Source organism: Stegodyphus dumicola, chromosome 3 (genome assembly GCF_044657685.1).
Source record: "Stegodyphus dumicola isolate Sdum_Otavi_A_Nest chromosome 3, ASM4465768v1".
NCBI lineage: Eukaryota > Metazoa > Arthropoda > Arachnida > Araneae > Eresidae > Stegodyphus > Stegodyphus dumicola.
Window position 1 is genome coordinate 261440921 of NC_140770.1, and position 14006 is coordinate 261454926.

Consider the following 14006-nt stretch of genomic DNA (forward strand, 5'->3'; position numbering starts at 1 on the left):
AAAAATCATTTTTCTCTTTCTGCAAATAAAAACAGTGAGAAGGAACCTTTATTCACAATCTAATTATTTAGTTTTACTTGCGCTTGCTCTAGCGCCTGCACCTATATCTAATTTCTCTACTTCCCTGCAAAGAATCGTACAGTATTTAGAACTAACCCTGAAACCATAATCTCTACATAGCACTTTGTCATAACTGATTAAACAAGTAAGTACATTCCATGGAGAAAATAATAAGTTACTTTTAATGTTACGAACTCCTATTTTACCCAATACGGCAAATCACTGTGAATCAATAAAATCAGTAATTCAGAATTGACAATCAACACACTTCATTAATAAAATTCAATTTTGTTATAAAAGAAAAAAATCGGAAATTTAAATCCTTATTAATAGTTTAGTTTGTTTAACATACAAAACATCTCAGTTTTGTACAGAAATCAAATATTTGTGTTGTGGATTTAAAAATCGATATTATCTTTGTTTTTAAAGAGTTTTATAATGTCAGAGAAAACGTATATTTATTGTATAATTAATCCCGGTAATTATTTGTTCTTGGAAATACTGGTAACATTCGAAGGCGTTCGTTTTAGAAACAGGTTCTCTGTGAAAGATTTTATTGTATTGGAATAGCAACGTTCAAAACGTTTTGAATTTTCAAAATTCCTAACGGGTGTTAAGAATAAAAACTTACCTAACTACGTACGTTCTAATATTATAAAATGTTATCTCTAAGAAGTGTTAGTTTAGATTCATTGTTTCCAATATTATATATAACTCAAACGGTTACACTAATATGTCCCGAACATTATTTCATCATTTTCAGTTTTCTAAATTAACACGGATTAAATTTTACAGCAAAATTTCTCAAAACCTGAATCCTTCCCCCTCCTTTATCGTTCACTGCTTTCGGAACTTTGGCTTCTTTTACATTTTTGGAGTTTTGCGTGTGAAGTGCTTAAAGTCGCTGAAATAAAATAAAGTTCTCATTCCTATAAGATTGCATAGGAATTTTTAACGGCAGCCACATTCAGGAATTCTTTAATACAAGTGGGCTCCAATAAGTAATTTAACCTCGGGATAGCTCTAAATTTCGGCATCCGTTATTATCATTTAATTTCGCTCGTAAATTTCTCCGACATTTCTTCCAGAGATATAAATAACTCCTTCAATTAATTTCGCCTTACTCAAAGCTACATTTAGACATTTCCGTGAAACATTAGGAACTTTTTAAATGAATCAAATGCTATTCCTCGTTTAATCCTGGCGCATTTTTTGTTCTTTTTTTTTTCAAAGTGGAGTTATAAATTTAACACAGCTCTTCTAACAACTATTAATCATTATTATTTCGATATTTTTCCATATAAATATCCTCTAATAAATTTGGTCCCTCAGATCTTAGGGGGACTTTACAAAGGACTTCCTATTATTACTCATTACCAAACCTGTCACTAATTTAGGAAAAAATTCTAATTTAATTTCTTTATATTGTAAAAAGGATCATAATGCATTTTCGATTGGTTATATTTGTTTTACAATCGGCAAAATATAAGATATTTAATTTTCATTAAAAAACCCGGCTATTCGAAAGCAATGTATTGCTAATGCCAGAAATAATCTTCTAAACCTTTGACATCGGTTTTCCTAACTGAAGTGTTACATTCCTGAAATCAGGGTTTTGGACAAATAATATACATGCTTAGCTAGCAGAAGCATACTAAACTACTGCAGTTTTTCCTCTACCCTATCAACCATTTGAAAATACAGGTAGATTTATTTCTTAGATGGAAAGCTTATGACTACATCACACGGATTACTTTTTGCATAAATGTAATACAGGGTGTTCCAAAATTATTTCCCTGATTACATAAATTGATAACTCAGGCTAGAAGTAAGATACAGATATGAAACTTGTGTCGAATAGTTTACAAACTATCAAAGTTTTTTCCTCTGTTTTAGGTTCGAAGTACGTAAGTAGTGGATGAGGTGCAGTGCCCAAAAAGCCATGTTAACCAATCAGGAGAAGGCACAGTGTGTCCTGTGGTACCATGAGACACGATCATTAACCACAGTGCAGAGACACTTCCAGACAACATTTGGAAGGAATCCACCTGATGTCAAGAGAATTAAAGCCTGGTATGAGAAGTTCAAGAACACAGGATCGGTTGCTCACCTTCCGAGGTCTGGTCGACCAAGAACCTCAGCAGACAGGGTGGAAGCTGTGAGGCAGTCTTTTCTGCGAAATCCGAAGAAATCGGTGCGCAGGGCTTCACGTGAATTACAGATACCAAAAAGCTCTCTCCATGACATTTTACACAAACGTTTATTGTTTCGTGCATACAAAGTGCCAATCGTTCAGGCCTTGTTGCAGAATGACAGTATACGTCTACATGATTTTGCGATCGAAATGCTATCACGTATTGAGGACGATGATGGTTATCTCAGACAAATTGCCTTTTCCGACGAAGCGAACTTTTTTTTCAGTGGAGTAGTGAATCGCCATAATGTGCGCATTTTGCGTTCACAACCCCCTGGCGAGGTCATGGAGTGCACCAGAGGCAGTCCAAAGGTGAATGTTTGGTGCGCGCTATTGCACGATCGAATTATCGGGCCATTCTTCTTCGCTGAGGCTACCATCACATCTGCAGTGTATCGGGACATGTTGCAACTGTATGCTGTTCCTCAGCTGCTTCAGTATCACCCCGATGTCTTGTTTCAGCAAGACGGTGCACCGCCTCATTGGGGTTTGGACGTCCGTGCCTATCTCGATATGACCTTTCCTGGGCGATGGATTGGTCGTGATGCGCTAACGGTTTGGCCTCCACGCTCTTCTGACATAACCCCACTAGACTTCTTTTTATGGGGTTATGTCAAGGACGAGGTCTATCGAACACGCGTACCAGATCTTGAAACCCTGCGGCAACGGATAACCACAGTCGTTGAATCGATCCCTCCAGTGATGTTGGCTAATGTGTGGACGGAAATTGAATATCGCCTAGATGTGCTACGTGCTACCAAGGGTGCTCATGTGGAAGTTTACTGATGTGTGAAAAAAACTTTGATAGTTTGTAAACAATTAGACACCAGTTTCATATTTGTATCTTACTTCTAGCCTGAGTTATCAATTTATGTAATCATGGAAAGAGTTTTCGGACACCCTGTGTTATAAGTAGGGTGACCAAACTTCCCGCTTTTGGCGGGACTGTCCCGATTTTCAACACTTTGTCCCGTGACGTTTTAAAAAGTCCCGATTTTTAGAAAGAATGCACGATAAGCTAGGGAAGGGCGGAAGAATACGGTTTCCGGTGGCTATGTGGCTACTTCGCTAGAATATGTGTCTTATATTCTTTTTGTTAAATTTTAATGTTAAATTTTAATAATAACAAATAATTGTTGACAACTGATTATCGAGAACTGCTTATCAAAGTTCGCATTGTTGATCAGTTGTTAGAATTCCACCACCGTTGTTTGGACTTAATGACATTTTTGGCATTGGTATTGACGAAAACATTTTGTAACTGTCTGTCAGATGATACACATCGTACTGCGTGCTAGTGCTAGTTAAACAAGTGATGTCAACAAATCACTATTCAGATAATTTAAGTAGATAATTTATTTATTTTTTAACAAACACATAAATTTTCTTGAATTTAGCAGACATAACTCTTATTATTTATATTTTATAGTGGTGGCGAAAGGCCTAGCGTTTGTCTTGAAAGTGACGCTTTAAAATTTTAATAATTTTTAAAATATAGTTACTTTATAACAATCAAATTAATTTAATTTTTAAACTAACAATAAAATATGTTCATGTAATTATGTACCTACTCACTGTGTTTTAAGTAATATATATACCGTATATACCCGCGTATAAGTCGAGATATTTTGGACAAAAAAAAGACTTCAAAGTGGAAGGTCGACTTATACGCGGGGCCATAAAAAATTAAAAGAATCGGAAGTTCAAAAATTTCTTTACATAATGCAATTGTTTTCTTCCCGCACTGAAATTGGACGACTTATCAAATAAGTCACTTACTTGAAGTAATTTCATGACTTAAATTATGTGACGAACTAATCACAGAGTTTCATACTTTAACTAGAGTAAGTTTCGATTAAACCAAAGAATTTTCGGCCCCGAACAACCGATCAATATCGAGCAATAAAAAAGTTTCGCCAACACGCCAAGAAAAGAGAAATGCAGATAGTTTTTACGTACGTATAAGTCTTTATAATAGTTATTGTTCATTCATGAAATACTTTTGTTAACAGGCATACACGTCAAAATTTAAAAAAAAATAGCCCACGCAATAACTGAACAGTTTTGAATATTTCTTTTAACTTTTAAAAAGGGAAAATGCAGATAGATTTTACGTACGCGAATCTTTTCCGGAACAAATTCTAGAAGGTTACTATATACGATCAACTTCAAATTCTAGGCAACATTAAAAAGCCCGATATTACATTAACTGCTCAGTGGGTTAAAGATGCTTGGAACGAAATACCCTCTGAAATGATTATAAAATCATTTAAAAAATGTTGTATTAGCAACGAACTAGATGGCACGGAAGATGATGATTTTTTTAAAGTGAAAATGACGACGAAGGCTCTAGTAGTGATTGTAACAATACAGAGTTCGAGACTGAAAATATGTATGATGACGAGCCAATGACGACAGAAGAGTTCTATGAAATGATTGGCGAATCTGACCATGAATCGGATGTTGAAGGATTTTGATTTTGTTTATTTACCAAGGTAGTTTTTATCGTATATTTACTTTTTTTCTCAGATGATTCTGAATAAATGTAGTACTTAAAAAAAATTTTCGAAGTTTCTCGATCGATTTCGGAAGTGGGGGGGGGGTCGACTTATACGCGGGTTTCTTATTTTCTACGATTTTTCTATGTCTATATTTCGAAGTGGGGGGGGGTCGACTTATACGCGGTATCGACTTATACGCTGGTATACGGTAGATAAAAATGTATAATATAATTTATAAATTTATTATAAATTCTTTAGATTTTTAACATGATGAGTAAGAACAGAAGATGCAAATTCAAAGATAATCTAAGAAGTGAATTTTCTTTTGTTAAAAAAAAAAAAAAAAAAAAAAAAAAGCGATCACATGGTGAAATGTGAGTTCACATGGTGAAATGAAATTACATAAATTTAGTTCAACAGCAAAATCACAAAATATTTAAATACAGCATATCTTTAGAATTCCCACAGAATTTTAATGAATCTAACTAGTGAAAATTCATAAAAATATTGAATATTTCTAATTAGACATATCACCATTTTAACAGATGTTTACTAAGTCAATCACATAAAAGAATAGAAAAATATTCTTTAGAACTGCGTTTATTGCTTTTAAATCGCTTAGTTTATTACTTTAGTGATCATCCGGACTAAATTTGAAAGTATCTTAGGCTTTACTGAATGGCTACACGCTCGCGCATGGAAGATAAAACTATTTATTTCGGACGGCTGCAAAGCATTGCTTTTATAGAATATTTCAGAACTGAATTTGTTAATAAAAAGTTTAACTAAATATTTTACATTTTTCTGCATGGTAACCGTATTGCGCTCTTGTATAAAAATGTTTTATTTCGAACAATGTTCTCACTGCTTGCTTTCAAATCACTGAGTTCGTTAATCAAAAATGCATTAAAGTTTTACAATATATGAAATAAAATATGCTAAAACAAATTTGATATTAAAAATTCTGGCTTCCAGCGGCACATATTCGTGTGAAGGTCTACGTTATTCAAAATCTGATGGCTCTAGGTACCGTTGTTTTTTAAATAAAAAATATTTTATCTCCAGCGCGAGAGACTCTGTATCGGAAATTCTAAAGATAGGCTCAAAACTATTTTGCGATATTGCTCTTGAAATGAATTTTATGGTTTAAGCGCGAAGAACGTGATATTTAATAAATAAAGGTAACAGATAAAAATGGTAAAAAAAGTCCCTTTCGACGTAATTTAAAATGTGACACATTTCAGCTTTTTTTTTTAAATATATATACGTAAAGAAAATGCAGTCGGCATCATTGGCTAAAATGCTCAAGAAAGATATCTGAGATCGATATAGAATCCCAAATAATAACAGAAGAGCAAAGAAAAGAAAGAGAACTGCGAATGACTGGAAAAAAAGGCAAGATCACAGACAGATGTAATATTATATCCAGAATTTATGACACGAGAGAAATGGCGCTGGTCACGCCCACCGGAGCAGAGGTGGAAAAACTCCACTGTAACTCAAGATGCAAAAATCTCACATCTGTTAAAGAAGTTTTGCCGAAAGACTGATCGTAAAATCAAAAATAAACCTGTGAGAACATTGTGGCTACATCGATTCTTGTATCGTTATCACGCGCGAGCACGTGCGTCGAAAGGTATAAATACTGGAAGGACTGGTTTGTCTCTCTCTTAAAACATGCACAAAACCATCGGATGAACCAGCCACCTGTGCAAATTGTGGTTTAAGTCACACTGCATCCTTTCGTGGATGTAGTTATTTCCCCAAACCCCGGCAATATTCACAAGGAAAAATGTTGTATTCGGACAGAGTTGTCATGAATAGTGCTCAGCCACCTCAAAACAGGCAACCACCTGAAATTGCCGAGCTCAGAGCAAAACTTGAAGAGGCCAAATCATTGATAGCAACCCTCACGGCCGCTATCTCTATCTTAAAGGACACTACTACGCAGCTCAATGCTGCTGCAGTGCAAAATTCAGTCATGCCTCCTCAGAAAAATCATGACTAATCCCCATCAAAGTTTTGCTCCCATTACGATTACTCTGTGGAATGCACAGAACATTACTAAAAAAATACCAGAATTTCAGGACTTTTTAATTAGGCATGAAGTGGACATCTGCCTGGTCACTGAAACGCACGCAAATTCAAAGCCCAACATCAATATCGCAAATTATAGCACCTATCGATGCGATAGAATCAGACACCGTGGCGGAGGTGTCGCCATCTACGTGAAAAGGACTCTTTGCTCTGGCTTATTATCTGCGGATAATACAAAAGCATTCGAAACTGTCAGTGTTAATGTGGTTTTACCCAAAATCGGACATACAAAAATTTGTGCACTCTACAACCCACCTGACAACAAAATATCTGCGAGTGATTTACATCATTACCTGCAAGACTCAGCTCCCACAATCATTGGAGGTGACTTCAATTCAAAGCATGTGGACTGAGGCTACAATCACAGCAACGCAAACGGACACACCATCAGAGACTACGTAGAAAATTATCCCATCTTCCTATACACACCCGAAGAAACTACATACCGCCCAAACACTCCACGCAAAAGACCTGATATCCTTGATTTTTTCCTCACTAATTTCAACATACCCCTTGCAATGGAAGTTACTCATGAGCTGACCTCAGATCATGTCCCTGTAATGGCAAGACTGGGTTACAACAAGCCGAAAGATGCAAAGAAAGAGAAAATTGTAGACTGGAAATTACTTCACAACCTTGCAATTACGTCCCCCATAAACCTGGGTCCTCTAAAAACCACAACTGATATCGAGAAAGCTGCAAAAAGTTTTACGAACTCTCTTCAGGATTTCCTTGCATTAGCAACTACAGAAAAGAGGCATTCCTCTCATTACGGCGCCCTACCCATGCACATCAGAGAATTAATCAAGCAACGGAACAGAACCCGAAAACTCTACAATCACACCTGGGATCCTACCTTAAAACCAATTATCAATAGACTCACCAGAAAAATTAAATCTAGTATCCAGCAGCATCGAAACGAATCCTGGAATTTAAAAATTGAAAACTTAAATCTTGAAGACGGTTCCTTCTGGAAGTACATTCGTAAACGGAAAAACCCTACAATTAGCACCCCTCCAATCAGAACGCAATCTAACATTGCGTACACCAATGAAGAAAAAGCTGCAGCTTTTGCCGATCACCTGACCCAGCAATTCACGCCCAACGATTTCCCTGCAGACCAAACAAGCATTGCCGCCATTACTGACCACGTCAAAAACTGGCTCAGTGCACCATGTGAACAAACTGGGATCAAACTCACTACCCCAAGTGAAGTGAAAAATATAATCAAAAACTCAAATAATAGAAAAGCTCCTGGACCTGACAAAATCTCAAATAAACTACTTAAACAGCTCCCGCACGGTGTCATCTGCAAACTAACATCTATCTACAACGCCTGTCTCACGAGCTCTTACTTTCCAAATGTATGGAAACACGCTTCGATCTTTCTTATTCCAAAACCCAAGAAGCCACCTGACAAACTTACCAGCTACCGACCTATTAGTCTCCTGTCTACACTGGGGAAGATTTTTGAGCGAATTATTTACAATAGACTGCAAAACCACCTTGACTTCATCCCAAAAGAACAGCATGGATTCAGGAAAGGACTCTCGACCACCCATCAGCTGGTTCGTATTTCTGAATTCATAGGATCGGCGCTCAGAAATAAACAAAGTATTGCTTTCCTCATGCTAGACGTGGCCAAAGCTTTTGACCGCGTCTGGCATGAAGGCCTCATCTATAAGCTTATACAACTGCATATCCCGAGAGAATTCGTCCTCATCCTGAAGTCGTTCCTCGAAAATCGAACTTTCTCAGTTAGACAGGATGATCATCATCTTACTAATCCTTATCCTATCCTAGGAGGGGTCGCCAGGGTAGTATCCTAGGACCCATTATCTATATCATTTACGTCTACGACTTTCCTACCTTCTCAGAAGACTACAATTTTCAACTTGCCTGTTACGCGGATGACACCGCACTTATACAAAAATCCAGGAAACCTAACAACGCTCTCGTCCAACTCCAAAAGAAAATGACCCAGGTAGAAGAATGGTGCACGAAGTGGAGAGTCAACATTAATGCTGACAAATCCCAAATTCTGCTTATCCGGCGCTACAAGCACCTGGATAACATTTCCACTACAGTTACCCTATTTGGCACACCAATCCCGATTGTAACTCGGGCCAAATATCTCGGAATTACTTTCAATAGAACTTTCACCTGGTCTACGCACATCAACATCACCAGGGGGGAAATCTGCGGCATCATGTGCAAACTGTTTCACCTCCTGGCTGAGTCTTCAGGTCTGAGCCTCAATAGGAAGAGACGAATATACACAGCAATCATACGACCCATCATAACATATGCATCCCCAGTCTGGGCAAATGCCAAACAAAACGATCTCAAAAAGCTGCAGATTATCCAGAACAAGTTTCTCAGAATCATCACAGGAGCCCCATATTACATCAGAAATAAAAACCTGCACCGAGACTTAAAAATTGAATATGTGACAACCTACATCAATAAGCTTAACGAAAACTTCTACAAAAAAGCAAACCATAATAGTACAGCAGACTTCTCCAACATTTTAAATTACGAAATCATAGAGGACGATTACTACAATAGACCCTTCACCGCCCATACTATTAACATGTTAAATTCCCACACAAATTAAGCAGCATTCACTAGGGTCAGTTTCTGAGAGGGTGACCACCTCACGTGATCGACCTGACCACTGCAAAGAGTCTCGCTTCAAACAACCAGAGCTGTCTTCTGATTCGCCAGCCCATGATCCCGGCTCTCCGCCCACAGACTGCGAATTTCTTTTAACCACCATCACCGCCACCAGAGGGCGACACACTTGACTGATATTACTTTTTATTTTCCTCTCACTCACAGCTCCCTCCATGGGATTTATTCAGGTTTCTCATCACCATGCCCATCGTGGATTTACATCAGGTTTACAGGGAAGTACTGCAAATGCAGTAGACCCCCTGTATAAATACTTCTGTATCAAAGTATCAAAGTATGTCTCTCTCTGATTCTCGTCATGGACGAAGAAAGTGACGGTCGTAAGAGCTCAGAGCTCCTGCACAACAATGGAAACACGAATTCGGCGCCGCCAGCTGGTACTTCTACCGCTGCCTCTCCGCAACTACGGATCAATACTGATATGGACACGACTGCTCCTCCACCTGCTTCTCCTTCAGCCATGGAACTATCGAAAAGTGCAATCCAAATCTACGCCCTCAAAAATCGTCATACGGACTTGCTATTCGACATCCAGAGACTTCAGCGTTCTGACAATCCCTCCAAGGACCTGATGATTAAACAGATGACTGACGAGGGTGAGAGAATTTTATTTTCCCTTCACACTTTATGCACCAACCTCGGAGTTAACCTCCTTACCCTCCCTGCTACAGAAGACGAATTCTTTAAAGAATGTCAGGCCAAATCTTCAAAACCCAATATTTCGGAACCCAACACTCCAAATTCTCCTAAAACCAGCCATACTGAAAACCCTAAAACCCCACTAGAAACTCCAAAATCTGATCAAAAGAAACGTACTCGCCCTACTGATGCTGAAGGGTTTGCCATACCACCAAAACACTTAATAGCTAAAAAATCCCAAACCAAACACATCCCTACTGAAAATAATAATAACATAGCTACTCCAAACTCTTTTAATGTTATCCAAACAAATACTGACAATACAAAACATACTACTCAGCAGCCGGCAGACACTCAAAAACCAAAAGTAGAGGCACCTCCAGCAATTTTTATCAAGCCTCGTGCTGATTGGTACTTTCTTCTAAACCAACTTAAACGTCATGCACCGACAGTCCAATCAAAACAGAATATTGACTTCCTCAAACTTAACACCTCAAATGAAGCAGATTACCGGACTGTCGTAAGATTTTTAACTGACAATAACATCGAATTTAAATCACACACTCTTAAATCAGACAGACCACTTAAAATAGTTATTAGGGGATTACCCTCGAACACACCACTCAGTGTTGTGCAGACTGCGGTGGAAGTCCTCGGTTTCAAAATTCATAAAATCTCACAGCTCAAAAGATGGAAGACCAAAATGCCGATGCCCTTATTCTACCTACAGATTTACAATAGCCTGAAAGCAGATGAAATATACAACATCACGGAGCTACTGGGAACGGAAGTTGCCATGGAGCATTTCAAAGGTCAGATAGGCCCTTCACAGTGCTGGCGCTGTCAAGGGTTCTTTCACTCATCCGAAGTGTGCACGCTACCAAGACGCTGTGTGAAATGTGCTGGTCCACATCAAGCAAAAGACTGCCCGAAACCATTTGAAGCACCTAATAAATGTGCAAACTGCTCCGGAAATCATGCGGCTAACTGGCGTTCCTGCCCAAGATTCCCGGGTTCAAAAAATAGATCAAATCCGAAACCGAGCACCAAACCCAGCCTGACCGCTGAAAAAACCAACGCAGACAAAATCAATCTCCAAAACAACATCCAATTCCCAACACTGTCGGCTGCACCCACACCCAGTGCAAATAATATTCGCCCTGGAGTTTCTTTCTCCGCAGCACTTACTGGTATGTAACAAGCTGCACCCCAAATTATTCCAAATTTATCGGTCCCCTTAGGAGCTAATTCGACGCTAAATTGCACCGAAATCCTTTTGGCAATTATTCAAATTTCAAACCAGCCTGGTATTGACCAGAGCAGACTTCTTTTGGCATTCAAAAACGCCTTACTGCAGCTCAGAGTGGCTCCATCTGGAGCTGACGCGGCATACTACATCTTTGAGAGTTATATTACTCTCCAATTCTCTGATATCCCCAGACAGTAAAATTCAATACTTTGAAAGGATTGAAAAACTTAAAACTATGCACCTGGAATGCAAATGGCATTCTATCCAAATTCCATGAGTTTAGAGACTATGTGGAAGAGAAAGACTTTGACATTATTTTTGTCCAAGAGACCAAACTCCAGCCAGGGAGAGCTCCCAAGCTTGCAAATTATGCTTTATATAAAAATGACAGACAAGCTTCTAATACTCGTGATGTTTATCATGGTGGCACTTGTGTCTATATTAAAAATTCAATACCACACAAAAGAATTGACACTCCGAGTATGAGTAAACTCGAGGCAACAATCATTGAAATTTTCATTCAAAATTCGCCCTCCCTTGTAATGATCTCTGCCTATCTTCCACCAGGTGGAAATTTACCTGTGGTTGATTTTAACAAATTGCTCACCTTATCCAACAATCTAATCATAGCTGGTGATTTAAATTGTCACCATCAGCATTGGCGTTGTCATAGATCAAACTCTGCTGGTCGTGGCCTTCTAAAATGGGCTCAGTGCGCCCAAATTAAAATTATTGCGCCGGATTCCCCTACTAGATATGGTTCACGGGGTGCCCCTTCATTCATTGACTTGGCACTCTTTCGAAACATCCCTTTTGGATATCACGTGACTGTTGAAAACTGTTTATGTTCAGATCACAACCCCGTAATCATAGACCTTAACTGTACTATTTTTAATCAAAATTCTCCGGCACTCGTCTCTACAAACTGGGACAATTTTCGTTTCAAACTTAAAAGTAAAAACTTGCCCTCCCTTGAAATTAAATCCAGCCATGATATAGACTCGGCAGTCGATCACTTAACGACCATTTTAACAGATACTTATAAGGAAGTATCAAAACCCACCCTCAGACCCAATTTTCGTAAATTACCTCAAGAAATTAAACTCAAAATTAAAGAAAAGAATAAAGTACGGAGACTTTGGCAAAGAAATAGAAATCCTGGATTAAAAACTCAACTCCGTGCTCTCCAAAATGAGATCAAGGCATCATGTGACCATTTCTTCCAATCACAATACACGAATTACATTCAGTCCCTAACGACCAATGATAACAGTCTTTGGCGCGCATCAGCCCGCCTACGCAAACACAAATCTAACATTCCGTCCTTAGCTACGGACGCAGCGGTGGCTCACACAGACGCTGAGAAATCCGAATTAATTGCGGATTCTCTTCAAACTCAATTTACACCACATAATGAAGGAATTTTTGCGAACAGCGCAAGTTCTTTCCCACAAGATGTTGAACGTTTCCTCTCCTCGCCTTTCGCGAGAGAAATACACTATACATCCATGAGCGAGGTAAGTGAATACATTACCAAGCTCAAACCCAAAAAGACCCTGGTATGGACTCTATTTCTAATCGTATGATTAAAAATTTACCCACCAATTATCTATTTTTCTTAGTAATGCTTATAAATTTTATGATACAGCATTGTTATTTTCCTCAAAGCTGGAAACAAACACTTATTGTGCCTATTCCAAAACCAGGCCAAAGCCTTTCTAACCCTCAAAATTATAGACCTATCAGCCTCCTATCCTCGTTATCTAAGATATACGAGTTTGTGTTACTTAAACGCCTGAATGATTTTCTCCGAAATCACAACGTTCTAATTGATGAACAATTTGGATTTCGAGCAAAATACTGCACCACGCACCAGCTGCTGAGGACAGTGGAGTTCATTCACGAAGGGTTTCGTAACAAAATGCTTACTGGCGCTTTATTTCTTGACATAGCCAAAGCATTTGATAGGACTTGGCATATAGGAATTATTATCAAGCTCATACGACTTGACGTTTCGGCCCATTTAATTCATATAATTAATTCGTACCTCACTAATAGATCTTTTTCTGTACGAGTTAATTCTTTCATTTCGACACCCCGTCCTATACTAAGCGGCGTCCCCCAAGGGTCACTTTTAGGCCCAATTTTGTTCAACATTTTCATAAATGACATACCAAAATCACCTAGTATCACTCTTGCACTTTATGCAGATGATACGGCCATCCTAGCTCAACACAAACGCCTTGAAAACTTGGTCCAAATCATTCAGAGTTATCTCTCTAGCCTTGAGCACTGGCTCATCACTTGGAAAATAAAAATTATTGTTGCTAAATGTGCTGCTATGATATTCAAACGTAGCCCCCTCCCGTACCCTTCCATTAATATTAAATTCTTTGATGACTATGTTCCCTGGTCAAACTCTTACAAGTACCTAGGAGTTGTACTTGATTCAAAATTAACCTGGCGCCTTCACATTTAAAATGTTCTCAACAAAGCGAAAGGTGCCAGAGCCCAACTTTACCCATTTTTAGCTCGAAAGAGCAATCTGTCAATTAAAAACAAAATCCTTCTC